General features: G+C 39.0%; 1 pseudogene; it reads right to left on the reverse strand.

Annotated features, from left to right (window-relative positions):
* Window positions 1-13,644: 13,644 nt before the first annotated feature.
* Window positions 13,645-14,912, reverse strand: LOC123592988 (annotated as a pseudogene).
* Window positions 14,913-20,580: the final 5,668 nt, after the last annotated feature.

Raw genomic sequence — 20,580 nt, forward strand, 5'->3', positions numbered from 1 at the left:
TAGGGATGGAAAGAACTTACCTAAACATCATAAAGGTCATACACAAAAGACCCACAGCTAATATCTTCATCGGGGGAAAACGAAGAGCTTCCCCCCTAAGGCCAGAAACACAACAGGGATGTCCACTCTCACCTTGGTTATTCAACATGGTACTGGAAGTCTTAGCCTCAGCAATCAGACAGCAAAAAGAAATAAAAGGCCTCCAAATTGGCAAGGAAGAAGTCAAACTTTCACTCTTTGCAGGCAATGTGATACTCTACATGAAAAACCCTAAAGACTCCACCAAAAAACCTGCTAGAACTGATACATGAATTCAGCAAAGTCACAGGATTAACATCTAGAAATCATTTGCATTTCTATACACCAATAACAAAGCACCAGAAAGAGAAATCAAGGAATCAATCCCATTTACAATTGCACCAAGAACCATAAAATATCTAGGAATAAACCTAACCAACGAGGTATAAGATCTGTATGCTGAAAACTATAGGAAGCTTATTAAAGAAACTGAGGAAGACACAAAGAAATGGAAAAACATTCCATGCTCACGGATCGGAAGAACAAATACTGTTAAAATGTTGACACTACCCAAAGCGATCTGCATATTCAAAGCAATCCCTATCAAAATAACACCAACATTCTTCACAGAACTAGAACAAACAATTCTAAAATTTGTATGGAACCAGAAAAGAACCCAAATAGCCAAAGCACTCCTGAAAAAGAAAACCAAAGCTGGAGGCATCACAATTCCGGACTTCAAGCTGTATTACAAAGGTGTAATCAACAAAACAGTACGGTACTGGTGCAAAAACAGACACATAGATCAATGGAACAGAACAGAAAGCCCAGAAATGGACCCACAAATGTACGGCTAACTCATCTTCAACAACGCAAGAAAGAATATCCAGTGGAAAAAAGTCTCTTCAGCAAATGGACAGCAACATGCAGAAGAATGAAACTGTACCACTTTCTTACACCATATACAAAAATAAACTCAAAATGGATGAAAGACCTAAATGTAAGACAGGAAACCATAAAAATCCTACAGGAGAAAACAGGGAGCAACCTCCTTGACCTCAGCCATAGCAGCTTCATATTAGACATGTCTCTGGAGGCAAGGGAAACAAAGGCAAAAATGAACTATCGGGACCTTATCAAGATAAAAAGCTTCTGCATGGGGAAGGAAATAATCAACAAAACTAAAAGGCAATTGACTGAATGGGAGAAAATATTTGCAAATGACATGTCAGATAAAGGGTTAGTATCTAAAATCTATAAAGAACTTATCAAACTCAACACCCAAATAATCCAACTCAAAAACAAATAATCCAATGAAGAAATGGGCAGAAGACATGAATAGACACTTTTCTAAAGAAGACATCAAGATGGCTAACAGACACATGAAAAGATGTTCAACATAACTGATCATCAGGGAAATACAAATCAAAACCACAATGAGATATCACCTCATACCTGTCAGAACGTCTAAAATTAAAACTCAGGCAACAACAGGTGTTTGTAAGGATGCAGAAAAAGAAGAACCCTTTTGCACTGCTGGTGGGAACGCAAACTGGTGCAGCCACTCTGAAAAACAGTATGGAGGTTTGTCAAAAAATTAATAATAGAACTATCCTATAACCCAGCAATTGCACTACTATACTAGGTATACTATACTATGCTAGGTATTTATAAATGCTGATTCAAACGGGCACATGCACCCCCCTCTATGTTTACAGCAGTGCTATCAACAATAGCCAAATTTTGGAAAGAGCTCCAATGTCCAAAGTCTGACAAATAGATAAGATGTATTACATATATACAATGGAATATTACTCAGGGATCAAAAAGAATGAAATCTTGCCATTTGCAGCAATATGCATGGAACTAGAGTGTGTTATGCTAAACGAAATAAGTCAGAAAGATAAATATCATATTATTTCATTCATATGTGGAATTTAAGAAACATAACAAGTGAACATAGGGGAAGGGAAGAAAAAAAAAGATAGAGAGAGAGGCAAACTTTAAAATACTCTTAAATACAGAGAACAAACTGAGGGTTGCTGGAGGGATGTAGGTGGGGGGATAGGCTAAAGGAATGCTGGGCAACAAGGAGCGCACTTTTTGGGATGAGCACTGGGTGTTATATGTAAGTGATGAATCACTAAATTCTACTCCTGAAACCATTATTACACTATATGTTAACTAAGTTGGATTTAAATTAAAAAAAAAAAGTTTTCAGAGTCTAATGCACATAAGTGGCATTCTAGAACTTCATATGGCTATGTCACCCTAACCATGTCTCTTACCTCCACAGAGGTTCGTGTTTTACTCTGAAAAGCAGAGCAGTATGTTTTTCTCCAAGAAATGCTAATTAAGACTATACAGATAATGCTTGTACCATAAAAATTGATGACTTGAGAATATGACATATTGATTGGTTAGGTCTTAATCACATGATCCAGTCCTGTGCTGAGCCTACTAAAAACAGTTAACAGGCTATCAATAAGAATGGAAAGTATTATTGTAAGGTTTCAGATACCTCTGAGGTATTAGAAGTGTTTATGTTTAGAGCAAATGGCCCTATAATTTCCTTCTCAGTTTGTTTTGGCATCTGTTTTTTCATGATTTTGTATTTCCTTTTTCCCTGCCCGTGTATCAGTTGCTTGTCTGTGTGTTGCTCTGAAGGTACATGTAGTAGATTATATTATTTGTCTCAAGTCTTCACTAAAGCATATGCATACATGTCCTTGCTATGGCTTTATGATGGAAAAAGTACTTTCCCATACTTTGATTTTCAGTGTGACCACAGGCTTTTCATTATCCAAGGGGATATTAGCAGATGTTTTACAAGCAGAGATTTGAAATGTATTTGTGCAGTTTGACATGCTCACTTGCAGTCCAGCCTTTATCATCAAAAGAAAGAACTCAAGTAGCCAGTTACTGCAATGAGATAAGGGAAACAGAAGCAAACTTTTACTCAACCTGCAGCTTGGAGCCTTAGGTCAGTGGAACTTAAACTAACATGCAGATGCAGAAGTAAAAAATAAACGATTTCTGGAAGCCACTGAATTGGTGTTGTTAGGCATCTTTGTTGTGGCAGTAGCTAACTACACAGTGCCCTCAATCCTTTGGTTCAATCTCACTGGATGATTATACATTTCCCAAGAACAATAATTCTCATCATTATCAACATGGTAGCTTCTACCACACTCCCCACACCATACTTATCCCAACACTACCTTCTTTTTTGATTATTCTAATTGATGGAAGATTTTTAAATACATACAATTATGTTAGTATTGTGTGATTAAGGATTAAATGGGTTGTAAGAGAGAGTCTGAGGTAGCACTGTCCAGTAGCAATATGATGTGAGCCAATACAGAATTTTAAATTTTCAATTAACCACTTTAAAAAGTAAAAGGTGACAGCTGAAATTCATTTTAATAATGTATTTTATTTAACCCAATATATCCAAGATGTTTTCATTTCAATATGTAATAAAGTTTTTCTTTAAAAAATATTTGTTTTTGAGAGAGAGAGAGCAAGCATGAGTGGGGGAGGGGCAGAGAGAGAGAGAGAGAGAGAGAGAGAGAGACAGACAGAGGATCCAAAGTGGGCTCTGTGAGGAGAGCAGAGAGCCCGATGTGGGACTTGAACTCACTAACAATGATATCATGACCTGAGCCAAAGCAGGATGCTTAACCGACTGAGCCACCAATGTGCCCCATCAACATATAATAAAATTTCTGAGATATTTTACATTCACCTTTTCATACTGGGTCTTCAGAACAACATGTATCTTAACTCTCCTGAACATTCAGAGTAGCCACATTTCAAGCACTCAATAGCACATGGGGCAAATTGCTATCATATTGTATAGCACATGACTGGAGGTTTTCATAAGAAGTGAAATGGAGAGGGGTGCCTGGGTGGCTCAGTCGGTTGAGCGTCTGACTTCGCTCAGGTCATGATCTCACGGTCGTGAGTTCGAGCCCCGCATCGGGCTCTGTGCTGACAGCTCAGAGCCTGGAGCCTGCTTCAGGTTCTGTGTCTCCCTCTCTCTCTGGCCCTCCCCCCGTTCATGCTCTGTCTCTCTCTGTCTCAAAAATAAATAAATGTTAAAAAAAAAAAGTGAAATGGAGAGACTTCTGTGTAGAGCTTTACTGACAACTACTAGAATCACTCAAAGGCTTTTATTTCTTCCTTTCTTTTTCTCCCTTTTCTTCCTTCCTTTCTTTTTCTTTTCTTTCTCTCTCTGCCCCACCTCCCTCCCTCTTTCTCTTTCCTTCTTTCTTTCCTTCCTCCTTCCTTTCTTCCTTCCTTCCTTGCTTTTTCTTTTCTTTCTCTCTCTGTCCCACCTCCTTACCTCTTTTTCTTTCCTTCTTTCCTTCCTTCCTTCCTTCCTTCCTTCCTTCCTTCCTTCCTTCCTCCCTTCCTTCCTTCCTCCCTTCCTCCCTTCCTTCCCTCCTTCATTATTTCTGGCTGGCTGGCTGATCCTTCTATGAATAGAGGTTGGCCTGGACTTGGCAGCATTCTGTGATCTGACCTCAAACTTGTGTTCCTCTATTACTTTATCCACATTTTGATTTTCACTAATTTCTTAGTTTAAAAAAACAATTACCATAATATTGGTATTTTTCTGAGCTTTGTTTGACACTATGTGAAGTGAAATGGGATATAAATAGTATAGGGTTACTTACTGTGCCTTGCTAATATTATTCCTTTAACTTAAAACATTTTCCCTCCCTTTCCCCAGATACCCCAGTAAACTACTTCCTCCAGTCCTTCAGCTTAACTGCTAACTCATCTTTAGGGTTTTGGCTTTTCCTTATCCTACCACACTCCTCAGACTTCTTCATTTGTTTCTAAGTCCTCAGGGAGACTGTAAACTCAAGGAACTACTTCAATTCCTTTTGTGTTCAAACAGCCTTAAGTATCCTATCAAGCGCGAGATTCTTCAGCCAAATGGAGGCTCAATAATATTCAGGACTAATGATGGCCATTACTAGAAGATTCCCAGTAAGGAAGTCCATGAGCATCATCTTTTTTTTTCCAGCCCTGGTAAACTCTGAATTCAGCTGAAAACATTATCAGTAAAAGCTCACATGCCCTCACTATCCATGGCCCAAGAATTCCCCTGTGGGTGATACCTGAGTTTTCTTACTCCTATCCATGCACTGCTTGCTGTCAGGGGAGTACAAATGTAAGTTAGCCTCAAAAAGTTACATAATAGAAGTGATTTTTAATATTCCATTTTAATTTCAGAAGGTTCAGAACCTCATTTATTTCTGATTATTTTTAATATTTTGGCTCAGAGATTAATATTATGTTTTTATCCCCCCTTTCTTTTCTTGATATTGCTTTCTGTAACCAGGCTACATTGGTTAAAACTCTAATTAGAGAATAAAAGCATGGGTAAATTATTTTTAATATGACTAAGACCAGACTATCTTCATAATAAAAATTCCTTTTGTTAATGAATTTAAAATAATCTCAATAATGATTTTCTACTGAAACTGGTAACACCATTGGAATTATAATGATTTCATATTTTTCTCATACAAAGGATAAAATTAATTTTTGATAATGATTTACACTTCTCCCAGATTTAGCACAGATCTACAAATAATTTTTAACAGCCAGGTTGTCCACTGAACATAATCTTACAGCAGAAAATATCTGTGCCATGGTAAGGATGTGGGATGAATATCCAAAGTGTAAGAAAGCTATTCCAAATGTTCATGAAATAAAAAATATTTGAGTCTGACAAAAAAAAAAAAACAAGATGAGTCTATCACAAATCATCCTGCACATCCACAAACAATCAGTAGAAAAGACAGTAAATGAGGATGCTTGGATTTCTTTTTTCTTTTTACCTTTTATTCTTTGGCCTAATTTTCATTAATATATTTGAAATGGTTTTTACTTTTTTTCTTGCAAGGTGATTTTCAGATCTTATTTAGAGTAATAGTACTAGGAGGTAGAAATTTAGAGTCAACAGGGAGTAAAGTGTTACTAAAAGGACTACACATTTTTGGCTTATTTTCAAGATTCTGTTTTGCATTTACTAATACATGTCTTAATTCATTCTAGTTCCCTCTCTCTCGCTTACACACACACACACACACACACACACACACACACACACACAGACAATTATATCTAAGGTGGTATATTGGTGTCATAAAAATCAAAGATACTCAGATAAAGGTTTTTACTTTCTAGTCATAATAAAAGTTGGTGATAAATAATTTTAATAAAGACTTTTTAAAAGATGAAATATAAAGGAGATTTTTCCATGGTTTTAGAGAAGTAAAATATTATTTATGAGGGATAGAGGGGAAAGAAGGATTATTGGAATGAAGAATCAGGGTAGACTTCAAGGAAGAGGTGGCATTTACTGTAGTAATAAGCATTGAGATGTCTAAACACAGAGGTGATGGGAAGTGAAGGGAAAATGCTCCCAGCTTCTGAAAGTGTCTGCAATCGAGAAGAGATATTTAATAGAAGAAAGTTGTTACTTTATTTATTATTCATATGTCAACCCATTCTCTAAAATACTACAGGCAACTTAAATGAGTATGTATGAAATTAATAAAACAAGAACTATAAGATTCATTCATTTAAAAGAAAAAAAGCTTACTGAGCACCTCACATGAGCCAGGCTAGTAGGAAAAAAAAAATCTCTGCTTTCATGTTTACAATCTAGTATGAGAGACTCACAATAGGCAGAAAAATAAATACATAAACAACTCTGTAATGCTATGAAAAAATATAAAGGAGGAAAAAAGAGAAAGAGTAAGCAATGAAGGGGATCATAATAAGCTACCCTAAAATATGCCACTTTTGCAGATACTTTTAAGCTGAAGGCAATGAGAATCGGGAGATGCAGAAAGAAGCCTTCCGGGAGCTTCCCTTATTGGACTAAAAGCAGAAACTTATGAGAAATGAGGACTGCCATAAACCCCCTCTCCTGGGAAAGTTTTATGGTCAAGAAGAAAACGAGGGACTCCTGGGTGGCTCAGTTGGTTGAGCGTCTGACTTTAGCTCAGGTCATGGTCTCACAGTTCCTGGTTCGAGCCCCGTGGCAGGCTCTGTGCTAACAAACAGTTCAGGGCCTGGAGCCTGCTTCAGATTCTGTATCTCCCTCTCTCTCTCCCCCACCCCTGCTCATACTTTGCCTCTCTCCGTCTCTCAAAAATAAATGAGTGTTAAAAAAAATGTATTAATTAATTAATTAATTAATTAAAAAAAGAAGAAAACGAAATTTTGGCACTGAGATGGATGTACACAAGCAAACCTTACTAAAATGGCCCTTACTTTCTATTAGTTTACCCCATATATTTACCTTCCCACAGTTTATCACCCTCAGAAGCCTAAAACCTTTTTCCTTTGTCTTTTCACATCTCCACAATCTACTGCTCTTTGTTAGACATGGTATATAAGCTCTCAGGCCAGCTGCTTCTTTGGGTGTCCATTTCTTTTCTAGGAAGGCCCCTTTGTCAATAAAAAATTAATATCAAATAAAGTTTGCATACATTTTCCCCTATTGATTTGTCTTTTCCCAGTCTAATTTGCATGGCCCCAGAACTGATGACAGTAGAGGCAAAGTTTCTTTCCCCTCCCCTGCACTAGGTTAGAGAAAGACATGCTATTTTAGATATAAATTGATCAAAGATGTCATTCTGAAGACGCTATTTTTGAGCAGAGACTTGAACAAAATGAGGGAATGAACCTTGAATATGTCATGGAGTCACCATGGTTGGGCCTCTTACATGGTACCTTGGGCCTCACTGATTGTTCCCAGAAGCCCAGGAGGGAAGCTGCAAAGCTTGTTAAGAACTAGTTTCAGAAGAAACAAAATTTCACTTCCACCTCATTGTACAGGACAAGTGAGTCATTAAGACAGCCCAAATTCAAGTAGAAGAGAATGAGTGCCCATCTCTCAGCAGCAGATGTAGCAAGAATTTGTAGCCATCCTTAATCCTCCAGAGTTGTGCAAATTTTTCGAGTTAGGTTGACATATCTTTCCCTAAAGAAATGATCTACATCGAGGGTCAGCAAACTATGTCTAAGCAAAATATAACCAGTGGACCTACCCACCCCACTGACAGTTTTTATAAATAAAGTTACATTAGAACACAGAAATATCCGTTCATTTACATATTATCTGCCGATGGCTGCTTAAATAGTTGTAACTGACTTCAGAGCCTGCAAAAAATAAAATGTTTACTATCTGACCCTTTACAGAAAAAGTCTGCTGACTCCTGGCCTACAAGAAAGCAATCATGACATTCCTCAATCATTCCACACAGATCTCCAGCAATTTTTTTTTCAATCTTGGCTATAGGCCCCTAGAAATAATTAACTTTGCTTTAAGTAAAGTGAAGCTAAAGAAAATTTTCAAAACGTAAACTGATATCTAAGCAAAAAGCAGGTGCCTTGGTAAGAAAGATAAATATGTTGAAGCAAATCACACCAGACGTGAAGCTAATAGAAGCAGAACTGAAAGAAACAGGACCTCTTCACACAACCCAGAGAACTGGGCAGCCAATCCACTACATCCTTCTCAAAGTTCTTTGTTTGGTGCTGAAAATTAAGGAGAGGAAAAACATCTCAAACCTTAAATAAAATGAATTTTTTTCTACAGACTGGATATTAAATCCATTAGAAAAGCTTGGGCTTTTACAATCCTAACAACATTTCAAGCGAGGAAACTCAGGCCCATTTCAAGATGTTTGCCAGCTCTAAAACAATGCAACCATTGGCTAAACTAGAACCTTAGCCACTGGATGTGTTTGGCATCGTGCCTATTTGGCATGCCTCCCAGAGACCTGACAAATCACCCCCACCCAGAGTCAAGAGTATAGTGCGAATTAAACCAGTCCTCAAAAGTGGAGGCATCCACTGCACTGGGTACGACTCATGGTTTAATCAGCCAAATGATCAGTCTCAAGACTATCTCAAAGGAAAGTGAAATAAAGAGTACAACCCTAACTGCTACAGCGTGGATTTTACAAGGGGCATATTAGGACTGAATAGCATACAATGTCAAAGAACGCAATAATATTTTCAGAACAAGTATGCCATTTCTCCAGAAAAAATCATTATTGATGTTGGAAGGCTTCTCATATGTATCTTCTCACAATGTGAAGTTAAATGTGTGTATGGGGGGGAAGGTGCTTAAGGATGTTGCAACACATTGGGTGACTATCAAAATGACAACTACTGAGCATCTGGTCTCACCTGTTGTGATGAGCTTCCCACCAATGTCCATTCTTGCCAGCCATTATACAAAAATCAAGGGCTAAATCCAGAAACAACAACAAAAATCTAATGGAGGTTGTTATTATTAAAAGTACACAATAGATAATAAAAATTATGTAACAGATGAAGACGTAAGTTTAAAAGCAATCAACATTCACAAAAAAACCACACAACAAAGCTTTTAAAAAATCAATTATTTTTAAATGTAAAATATAAATATAAATGTAAAAAAAGCAAGAAAGCCTTTAAAAACAATAAATATTTTTAAATGTAAAGCATGAATATAAGGACACCTGGGTGGCTCAGTCAGTTAAGCATCTGACTTCAGCTCAGGTTATTATCTCACTTCGTGGGTTCGAGCCCCATGTCGGGCTCTGTGCTGATAGCTCAGAGCCTGGAGCCTGCTTCAGAGTCTGTGTCTCCCTTTCTTTCTGCCCCTCCCCCACTCACACTTTGTCTCTCTCTCTCTCTCTCTCTTTCTCTCTCAAAGTAAATAAACATTAAAAAAATTTTTTTAAAAAGCATGAATATAAAAAAATGGCCTTAATAAACATTAAGTATGTTTAACTTATGTTATGATATTAAAATCTAAAGTAACTTCAAAGTAAGGACAACACAAATTCATAAAAATAAACCTAGATTTCAAAGTTAGAAATTAGGAATAAAAGAGGTTTTGAATTACAAATAACAAAATGAGCTATTAATACAAGTGATAAAAGGTAAAACTGGCAAAATAAAAAACTAAGAACCTGGGGCACCTGGATGGCTCAGGCAGTTAAGCATCTGACTTCAGCTCAGGTCATAATCTCGTGGTTTGTTGGTTTAAGCCCTGCATCAGGCTCTGTACTAACAGCTCAGAGCCTGAAGCCTGGTTCGGATTCTCTCTCTCTCTCTCTCTCTCTCTCTGCCCCTCCCCTGTTTGTTTGTGCTCTCTGTCAAAAAAATATTTTAAAATTTGGAAAAAATACAAAGAACCTAATCCAAGTTAGCAGGATAAAATATTAGGGACAAAAATAAGAAGAGAAAATAAACACGATTTTTAGAAAATCCAGGGAAAGATAGAACATACAGGAAACTCGAAAAGTTAGCAAAGTCCTGAAATGGGCTAAGAATAGCAGATAAAGAACAATTAAAACAGCATGCATCAATTTGTTAACAGTACTCAAAGCCAGGACTATAAAATAAAATTCTTTATTAAAAATAAACACCCTGAAGACAACACCACCTGGAAACACAAGAGTGGTAGGACTCCTATTAAAATAGAAACATCAGCTTGCCCTGTGGAGAAGTCTTCAGAGCCTGAGAGGCTGGGAGGACGACCAGAACAAGATGCCCTTCCCTCCTACCTGTCATGTCTGCCCACGCCCCAGCTCAGCCCTTTGCAAACGATCTGTGTGGTATGTGGTGAACAGCTTGGCTTGCTAGCCACAGGAACATGGGAAGGTAAACAGTGGGAAATCAGGCCAGAAATACAGGATGAGAAAGACTATACAAGGCTTTGAATCCATACTAAGTCAGTGTTTTCCAAACATGAGCATTCATTAAATACAGAGGTTCATCCTGGAGATTGTGATTTAGTAAATCTGGGGAGGGGAGTAAAGGGGAGGGGAAGGGGTAGAGGAGTGGGGAGGGGAGATGCTCTGTGATTATCACTTATGACCTTCTTCAAACAGGTTCCAGCCCTTTTAAAAAGTCTCCCCCACCCCAAGTAATTTTGATATTTATCCAAGTTTAAGAAATAATGATTCATGGGGTACCTGGGTAGGTCAGTTGGTTAAGCGGCTCAGGTCGTGATCTCATGGTTTGTGAGATGGAGCCCCAAGTCAGGCTCTGTGCTGACAGTGTGGAGGCTGCTTGGGATTCTCTCTTTCCCTCTATCTCTGCCCCTCCCCCACTCACGTGCACACCCTCTCCCTCTTTCTCTCTCTCTCTCCACCCCACCTCAAAATAAATAAACAAACATTTTTAGGGACACCTGGATGGCTTGGTCTGTTAAGTATCCGACTTCAGCTCAGGTCATGATCTCGTGGTTCATGAATTCAAGCCCTGAGTCAAGCTCTGTGATGATAGCTCAGATCCTGGAGCCTGTTTCAGATTCTACATCTCCTTCTCTCTCTGCCCCTCCCCTGCTCACGTTCTGTCTCTCTCAAAAATAAATAAATACTTAAAAATTTTAAAAATAAATAAACATTTTTTTAAAAAAGAATGATTTATGATCTTGAATTCACTAAGACTTTTCAATATCCAGGTATCAAATTCCAAAACATGGGTGAAGAGAAAAATCCTTTGAATAGTGGCAGGTCAGAGTTACACAAACCCAGTAAAAGTTGCAGCCAAGTAAGAATGACGCTGGGAACCTGTCGCTTTCATATGAAACTCAACGGTTTTTAAGGCTTTTTGCTACTGCCAAGAACCACCAAATTAAGAGGAAGCCATGAATATACGTGTCACTAGTAGCTTTTAAGTATCAGAACATTGCCAAAATAAACAGCAAGGGTCCTTTGATATTCATATTTCTTGGGGATCAAATGTGTGCACTCCAAGCCGTATCTACCTCCTCTGAGACACTGAGAGGATAAAAATTAAGATGATTCAAGACCTTTTCTTCTCAACTTCAGAAGAGCACAGTGCGCTCTCTCTCTGTCTCTCTCTCTATATATATATAGCACTGGCACACCTAGGAAATGATTATGTTTGAACAGCACACTGAATAAACTGTAGGGGATTTGGGAGCCTCTGCATAGATATGGTGGAAAAAATTCATTACATTTTCCTTACATCAAATAATTTGAAAATATAAATAAAATATAGAGTTTCAAATGCAGTATTGTGGTGGGCAGAGAACGTGCCATTCCAACTCCTCTTCATGGAGAGACTTGGCTCAGGGATTGTCCCACCTTGCCCAGGGACACACCGACAGGGGCAGCTCATATCTAATGGGCAACCAGGCAGGATCTAAGGATCCAACCATAGTGGCCCAATAGGGAACAAGTCCGAGGGGGGCTTGACTGCTCCAGAGCTGCCTGGAGATGGGATGGCCCAGACTTTGACTGCCTCACAAAGCAGTGTCCTCTGCCCAATCCTGCTCTGGCCTTATTCTCTTCATAGGTGTGGATCGTTAATAAATACCCGGCCCTACAAATTCCCTTTCAGCCTCTGTTCTTGAGGAACCGTCAAATGACAAAGATAAAGAATAATTTTATTTAAGAACAAGTTTGATGTCCTTTATTCAAGGGAAAACAATCCATGGATGGGGAGAGTACAGTGCCTCACAAGCAGTGAAACATTTTCCCAAGGGACCTGGGGCAAGAGAAAGTTTTTGTAGCACTTTCCTTCAGATAAACCCCCAGAAGTGGAATTGTTGAATCATATGGTGGTGCTATTTTAAATTCTTTGGGGAACCTCCACACTGTTTTCTACAGTGGCTGCACCAACTTACATTCCCACCAGAAGTACACAGTGTTCCTTTTTCTCCACATCCTCACCAACACTTGTCGTATTGTCTTTTTCATATGAGCCATTCTGACACGTGTGAGTTGATATCTCATTTTGGTTTTGGTTTGGTTTGATTTACTGCAGCACTTTATTTTCCTCACATAAGACACATTGCTGGGGCCTAAAGTTCTCACATGACAGTAGAAAACCAAAATTTGCTGTCATCTCCTAAAGAATTGAGAATTGCGTGCGCGCGCGTGCACACACACACACACACACACACACACACACACACCACCTTACATAAATTAAAAGGATGACTAAATTTACAGGTGTAAATGCAAACTGTTTCTTGACTCAAGGCAAGCAACAACCCATGGTGTTTTGGGGGGAAAACATTAGCTAAGAAAAAAAAATGGATCTGAAGGCTTAGACCTTTCCAACCCTATCAGATCAGCATGGCAGAAATGACAACTGGTTCAGGACTCTCACCAGCCTCTACAGAAATACTGGAATAGGCAGCTTTTATACAGTAATAACCCGCACAGATCAAGAATCTCATGGTCTGGTAGACTCTCATGAAGCCAATGGATTCCTCTCCCATAAACATGCTCTCATCTCAGCCCTGACGTGATCAAGCAGCATGTACTAAGGTTTTAAGCCAAAGATATACACGGGGTACTAACTGTACAAATGGAACAGTTAACTTGAATACAAGGTCAAAAATAGCAACAAGTTCTAACAATCCAGTGTTAGTTTCATATACACATTTCAAGGACATATTTCTTTTCAAAGGCTTATTCTAGCTTCACGAGGCTAGCATGAGGTGTATATACATTTGGCAGGGAAATTTTACATTCCTGAATTATTTGGATGCATCTGGAAATTATTTGGAAACATTTGATGCATGCAGCAAATGCTATGCATCTGCTTGAAGTCCATTTAGAAGTATTTGTAGAGAACAATGGCAGGGTCTACCTCCTCATATTTCTGCTTATTGATCCACATCCACTGGAGGGTGGACACTGAGGCTAGGATGGAACCCCCATCCACGCTGGGTACTTAACTATGTTCAGGAGGAGTGATGCTTTTGATCTGCATTGTGCTGTGGGGCCAGGGCCATGATGTCCTTCCATATCCTGTCAGTGATCCAGGATACATGGTGGTCCCACCAGACAGCACCTTGTATGAGTACAGTGTGCCCTCATCATACTTCACAGTGGAAGTTGAAGGTGGTCCCATGGATGCCACAGGATTCCATAGCCAGGAAAGAGGGCTAAAAGAGCACCTCTGGATACCAGAACTGCTTGTGGCCAATGGTGATCACCTGACTACTGGGCAGCTCATAACTCTTCTCCAGAGAAGAGGAGGATGCAGCAGTGACCCCATCTCCTGCTCCGAGACATAGCAGACCTCCATGATGTCATTCAGGATTTCTTACTCAGCCAGTCTGGTGAAGCTGCAGGCATGCTACATGAGGATCTTCATGAGATCGTCTTTCAGGTCTCAGCCAGCCAGGACCAGGTACAGGATGCTACGGGGCAGGGCACAGCCCTCATAGATGGGTACTGTGTGAGTGACCTGGCCCCCAGACTCCATAACAATACCAGTGGTATAGCCAGAGGTATACAGGGACAACACAACCTGATGTTCATGTACATAGGCAGAGTGTAGCAGGTCTAATTGTGATCTGAATCATCTCTCAGTTGGCGCTGACATTCAGAGGGGCCTCAGTCAGCAGCCTTGGGTGCTTCTTGGGGTTGTAGAAGGTGTGGTGCCAGATCTTCTCTATGTTGTCTCAGTTGGTGATGATGCCATGCTTGATGGGGTAACTTAAAGGTCAGGATGCCACTCTTGCTCTAGGCCTCATCACCCAAGTGGTCCTTCTGCCCCATGCTCACAATGATGCCCTGGTTTCAGGGGTGCCCAACAGTAGACAGGAACATGGCTTGGGCGGGGGTGGGGGTATCATCCCCCAGCAAAGCCAGCTTTGCACATGCCAGAGCTACAGTCATGATAAGCAGGATGGTTTCTTCTGGTGGAGGTGGTGGGCCCCAGGGTGCCGTGAAGCAGGCATTGTGGTTCTGATTTGCATTTCCCTGATGATTAGTGATATTGAGCACTGTACATTTTCATATACCGGTTGGCCATCTGTACATGTTCTTTGAATAAATGTTATTCAGATCCATCCATTTTTAACCTGATTTTTTGTTTTTCTCTTTTTTGCTATTGGGTTGTATAAGTTCTTTATATATTTAAAAAATTAACCCTTCCTCAGAAAATTTGCAAATATTTTTCTCCCATTCAGGAGTTGCCTTTTCATTTTTGTTGATGGTTTCCCTTGCTATGCAGAAGCTTTTCAGTTTGATGTTGTCTCACTTGTTTATTTTTGCAAATAATTCTTACTAAATAATTGAAAATAATGATGAAGCTCTTATTTATAGACTGCACACATATTACTAGAGCTATCACCATGTAGCTCAATTCAATGTTATTAAAAGTGAATAGCCACTTCACCCAAGACAGAGGTATCTGATATGAAATCAGAGGTTCAAGGCTGCCTCCCATGGCTGTGCTAGTCAGAAGACCTTACCCCTGACCTACTGTGCCCTCTTCAGGCTCATGAAACACAAACACCTTTAGCAACTTTGGATCTAGCAATTTTAGTAGCCCCCTTCTTGGCAGTGATCAGAGTATGAGAATGGAACAGGAAATGCCCAATTCTGCCCATCACCCTTGCCCATCACCTGATTTACCATCAGACCTCCTCACTCAGGCAGTCCCCTACAAGCCCTGGATGAGGCTGCTCGTGGCTGAGTTTGCCAGAAGAAATATAAAACATTTAGTTAAATTCGGATTTCATACAAAGAAGATTTTTTTTTTTTTAGAAAAAACACGTCTCAAATATTACATGGAACTTACTTGTATTAAATTTTTTAAAATCTAAAATTCAAATTTAACTGGGTGTCATGTATTATTATTTGCTAATTCTGGCAACCCTGTTGGAAGTCTTGAAGGTTCTGGTCATCTCAGGCCCACCCCAGCCTGGGATGAACTAAGGAGATCAGTATTTCTTGGATTACCTATTATTTTCTCTGTGTATCTTTTGGGAAATGCTATTGTTGGATTTGATACTGCTGATTCCTTCAGTCTTTTTTGAAAACTCTTCTTTGCCTACCTGGACTCATTTTTCTTTTCTTTTTTAAATCTGACCAGTTTTTCTCTGGATGCTAATTCTTCCCCCACTGTCTAAATCAAAGGTTAGTCAATATTTTCTGTAAAGGGTCAGACAGTGAATATCTTATGTTTTGAGGACCGCATAATATCTGTTATCCTGGACTCTGTCTTTGTAGTACAAAAGCAGTCACTGGCAATATGCAAATGAACAAACATGGCTGTGTTCCAATAAAACTTTATTTACACAAATAAGCAATAGGCCAGATTTGGCCTACAGGCCATAATTTGCCAATACCTGCTCTAGATGCAGGTGTACACGGATCAATCCTTGCCTCTCTTCTGTTTGCTCTTTTACCAATCTCATCTAATTATACAATAGACCTACCATTTGTATTTCAGTGACACACAGATTTGCATCTTAAACACTGACTTCCCTCCCTGCCTGCAGTCTTGTATTCCAAAATCCTATAAGATGATTCTTCCTGAATGTCTTACAGACACTTTAACTTCATCAATCCCAACTTCCCCCTGAAAGCGCCACATCTTCTGTTCCTCCTCCACAATCTCTATTTCTGCCAAGGTAACTACTATCCCTATGGCTAAACCCAGTTCAAAATTTCCATAGGTGTTTGGTTTCCTCCTTTCCCCAACTGTTTATATTCACCCAGTGGACAGGTTCTGTAAATTTAATACACTTATGTCCTATCTGTGTCTCCTGTCCCTTCCTACCACCAAAGGGAAGTTTTCTGTCCCCTTGCCCAGCCCATTGCAACATTATCCAAATGGCTCTAGATACCAGATACCAACCAAATTTCTCCAATACTGTCAGACTGCCTTTCCTTAAAATAGTCCTGATTTTTCTCTTTTGTCCTAAAAACATTTTGAAGCCCTCTTAATGATTTTGTATTAATGTCTATGTTCTTTAACCTGAAGTCAAAGACCCTCTGTGGCCAGCCCCACACTAACGATCCAACACTTTAATTGTGTGCACCATTAACAATAGTCAAAAGGAACTACATGCAGTTCTCTAGCCAAACACTTTATCTATTTAATTCTTCCATACTTTGGTTCTCCCCTGCCCTTCCCAATCTTACACTGGATTCTACCTACATTGGAAGACCCAGCTTAAATGGTATCTTGTCCACAAAGCCATCCCTAACCTTCTCGCTAGAAGAAATGCTTCCATATTCAAACTCTTAACTATAGTCAGATTATATCTCTCTTACAGGAATTATAATTTTCTACCTTATTTCACATTTAGCTCTTGCCCTGTCTCCCCAGAACAGGTAGAAACCTGGAAACAGATTCTCTGAATCTCCTTTTTTTCTTTATCTCCCAAAAGAGTCAGTAAAAAATTCTTCCAACCTCCCTCATTTTAGGTGTTCAATATATAACTGATAAATTAATTTAAAAAATAGAAGATTAGCATTCTGTATACAAAAAAAAAAAACTACTGAGTAAGTTACTGTGTTATGTGTAAAAAGAGAGAAATTGTGGATCTGAAGTTAATTTTAACTCATTCTTCATTTTTCCACCTTCCCTTTTTTTCACTGTGGAGGAAGGGAAAGGGGCATGAGGTAAACATTACTTTAAATTCAATCAGTAACCTAAAATTGATTCATAAAAAAACACATATCTTGCTGGGGCTAGGGACTATTGTTTTATTTTTTTGTTTTCTTTATCTACATGTTTATTTAGGGTTTTTTTTTTTGCCTCGTTTTATTTGAGGAGTATAGTCCCTTTAATATTATTCAGAAAAGAATTTGTAAAACTTTCATAGCTATCACTTATGAATGTTTTTCTTGTGCCAGACACTGTGCTAAGTGTTTTTTATGTCTTATCCTGAAATCCCTTCAACAGTCCTTGGAGGTAGACAATCTTCCTCCTTTACACATAAAGAAACTGAGACTCAGAGAGGTTCAAACAGCTACAAGAGTAGAGTCAGAATTGAACCCAGATCTACCTAATTCAACAAACAGCCTCTATTCTTATCTAAAAAGACATACTGCCTCTTATATTGAAAATAATAATTAACTTGAAAGCAAGGACTGGAGACTACTAGTAAATGTGTGGTTTTTACTTCAGGTGTATTAGGAAATGGAAGGCAGAGGCAGAGTAGCAGTCAGGTCCAGATCTAACACGGAACTAGGAACCATACCAGTTATTTTAACAGAGAGAATATAATATAAAGAATTTTGATTAGGTATAAAGTTGAAACTAGATAACTAAAGAGAGAAAGAAGAGAATTCCAAGGTATTAAAGATGTGATTGTAGGAGGCAGCTACTGTCTCTGGGGCCTGGGAGAAACAAAAGGAAGAGATTCAAAGTATCAAAGTTTACAAACTTAAAAGAAGAACCTCCTCAGGGGAAACTTCGATTCTGAAAATAGGGACACTGTTCAGGTGGTGTTAAAACACGCTGCAAATGAATTCAGTTGCACCTACAGGAAGGAACTGCTGCTGCTAGGGAGGAGCCGCATCGCTGGGGTGACATGGTAAGAACAGGAAGTAGAGGGGGAGGAGCAAATCCCTGCTTCCTCATCCAGAACCTCTAATGTCCCTACTGACAGAGACTAGGAAGCAGCTGGCGAAGCAGAAATGTGGTGTGCGGAGTCCCAGGCCCTGCAACACAGAGATACAGAGTTATAAAAGGATGGGTTTGGAAGTGAGAGGCAATAACTTAAGAAGTGGCCCAGGAAGGACACCTATGAAGAGGTATCTATTGAAATGTGGTCCTTGTGAGCTGAGAGTAAAGTCAAATAGGCCAACATAAGCAACGTGGGATAGATCTCTCACCTATAAAAATAAAACTGTAAAGACCTCAAGGTGGGGGGCTTGAAATAAGTAATGTAAAAGAAATAAAAGAAGCAGATAGACTTCTTGACTTCAAAAATCAAACAACGGCTCAAGAAAACACCCACCAAGACAAATTACCTGTGATGGTGGCGGTGAGCAAATTTGCCATAATTGGTAAAGCACTGTTAATTCAAACCCCAAGGAATGCTAAAATGCCATCGTTTCACACTAGAGGTCACCCCCGGTAAGAAAATATAATTGTACCATCCTTTATTGTCCCCCTGTAGCTGTTACAATATTGGAGAGCTGCTCCTTATTGCAAAGAGATTGGATTTTTATGAGACTGACATGCTAAGCAGCTTTCTAGTCAAGTAAAATACTGCATTAAATAGAATTCACTTTCATACTTTGGTTGAGAAGCAGATATATTGACTATATAGTACAGAAGACAGTATTCATTACATGCAATCACTGACCTATTTCTACGGTATCAACTTTAATCAGAGGTAGGTCAACACTGTTATCAAGAAACAATACATTGTATATTACATAGAGACTGATCTTGGGGAAATACTGCCTCATGTCAGTATTTAAACTGGGGAAAATACTGCCTTGTATCAACAGAAAGTAGGTGTACTACCTGAAATAATTATACTACATATTTTAACAAACTCATTAATTTTGGAGTTTATTGCATTAAAGACATTTATGGCTTGGGAAATTAGGATGTCTGTTATCACTTTCTGGCAAATTATGATTCAAGGACATCTTCTAGAAATGACATTTGCTAAAATTCTTAATGGTGGGGAATCCTCTTTAGGTACAGAATTCCAACTTTCAAATTTATCTGAATGTACTAAAAATAAGTTGACCATTATTTAATAAGACCATGAATTGATATGATGCAGATCACTTTTACTATATCTGTGTCAGTGCTCCTTTGATATTTGTGCTCCCAGCTTTTACTACCCAATAACTCTCACTGCTATCATTCTTTTGTTGTTCTTGTTTGTTTGCTGCTCTCTACCTATATTCTGATCTTTCTACATTATTCGTGGAAAGAAGCAACACCTAAGGTGTTCTGGGTTTTTTTTTGTTTTTTTTTTTTCAACGTTTATTTATTTTTGGGACAGAGAGAGACAGAGCATGAACGGGGGAGGGGCAGAGAGAGAGGGAGACACAGAATCGGAAACAGGCTCCAGGCTCTGAGCCATCAGCCCAGAGCCTGACGCGGGGCTCGAACTCACGGACCGCGAGATCGTGACCTGGCTGAAGTCGGACGCTCAACCGACTGCGCCACCCAGGCGCCCCAATGTTCTGGGTTTTTTTAATGTACTTTACTCCAGCCGCCATTCCTGGAGCCACCATGACTGTGTTGGTTAAAGTGTCCAAGAACTTAACCCTTCAACTTCATCACCCCCTCCCTCACTGTGGTCTTTTCTTGCACCCCACTTTACCACTCACCTGATCACATCCCTTCCCTTTTCATCAAATAAATGCACCACCTTCAAAATTTCTATTAGATATATATTATATTGTATTATATTATTATATATGCTTTCATTGTACCATGCATCCCTAATATATCCAAATCCAGTGACACTTCACTTTTCCACAATCTATCACTTCTCGGGTTGGTACTGTCTTCCATACACTGTTTAAAACCCATGGGTTATCATTATAATCACTCACGAGTTACTCACTCAATTCTCTTGCCCCACTTTTCTTTGATCATGTTCCTCTGGATAAATCCTCACCTTGATTAAATCCAACTATCTACCTATTCTATGCTCTTTTCCATTAAGTCAAATGTTACTAGGGAAAAGAAATGCAACCACACTGTCAGGTCTAAATTTGAAAATCAAAACCAGAACTATTTGAAAATAATAACCAGAGAATCAAAGGG

The sequence above is a fragment of the Leopardus geoffroyi genome, chromosome D4 (genome assembly GCF_018350155.1).
Source record: "Leopardus geoffroyi isolate Oge1 chromosome D4, O.geoffroyi_Oge1_pat1.0, whole genome shotgun sequence".
Taxonomy (NCBI): Eukaryota; Metazoa; Chordata; class Mammalia; order Carnivora; family Felidae; genus Leopardus; species Leopardus geoffroyi.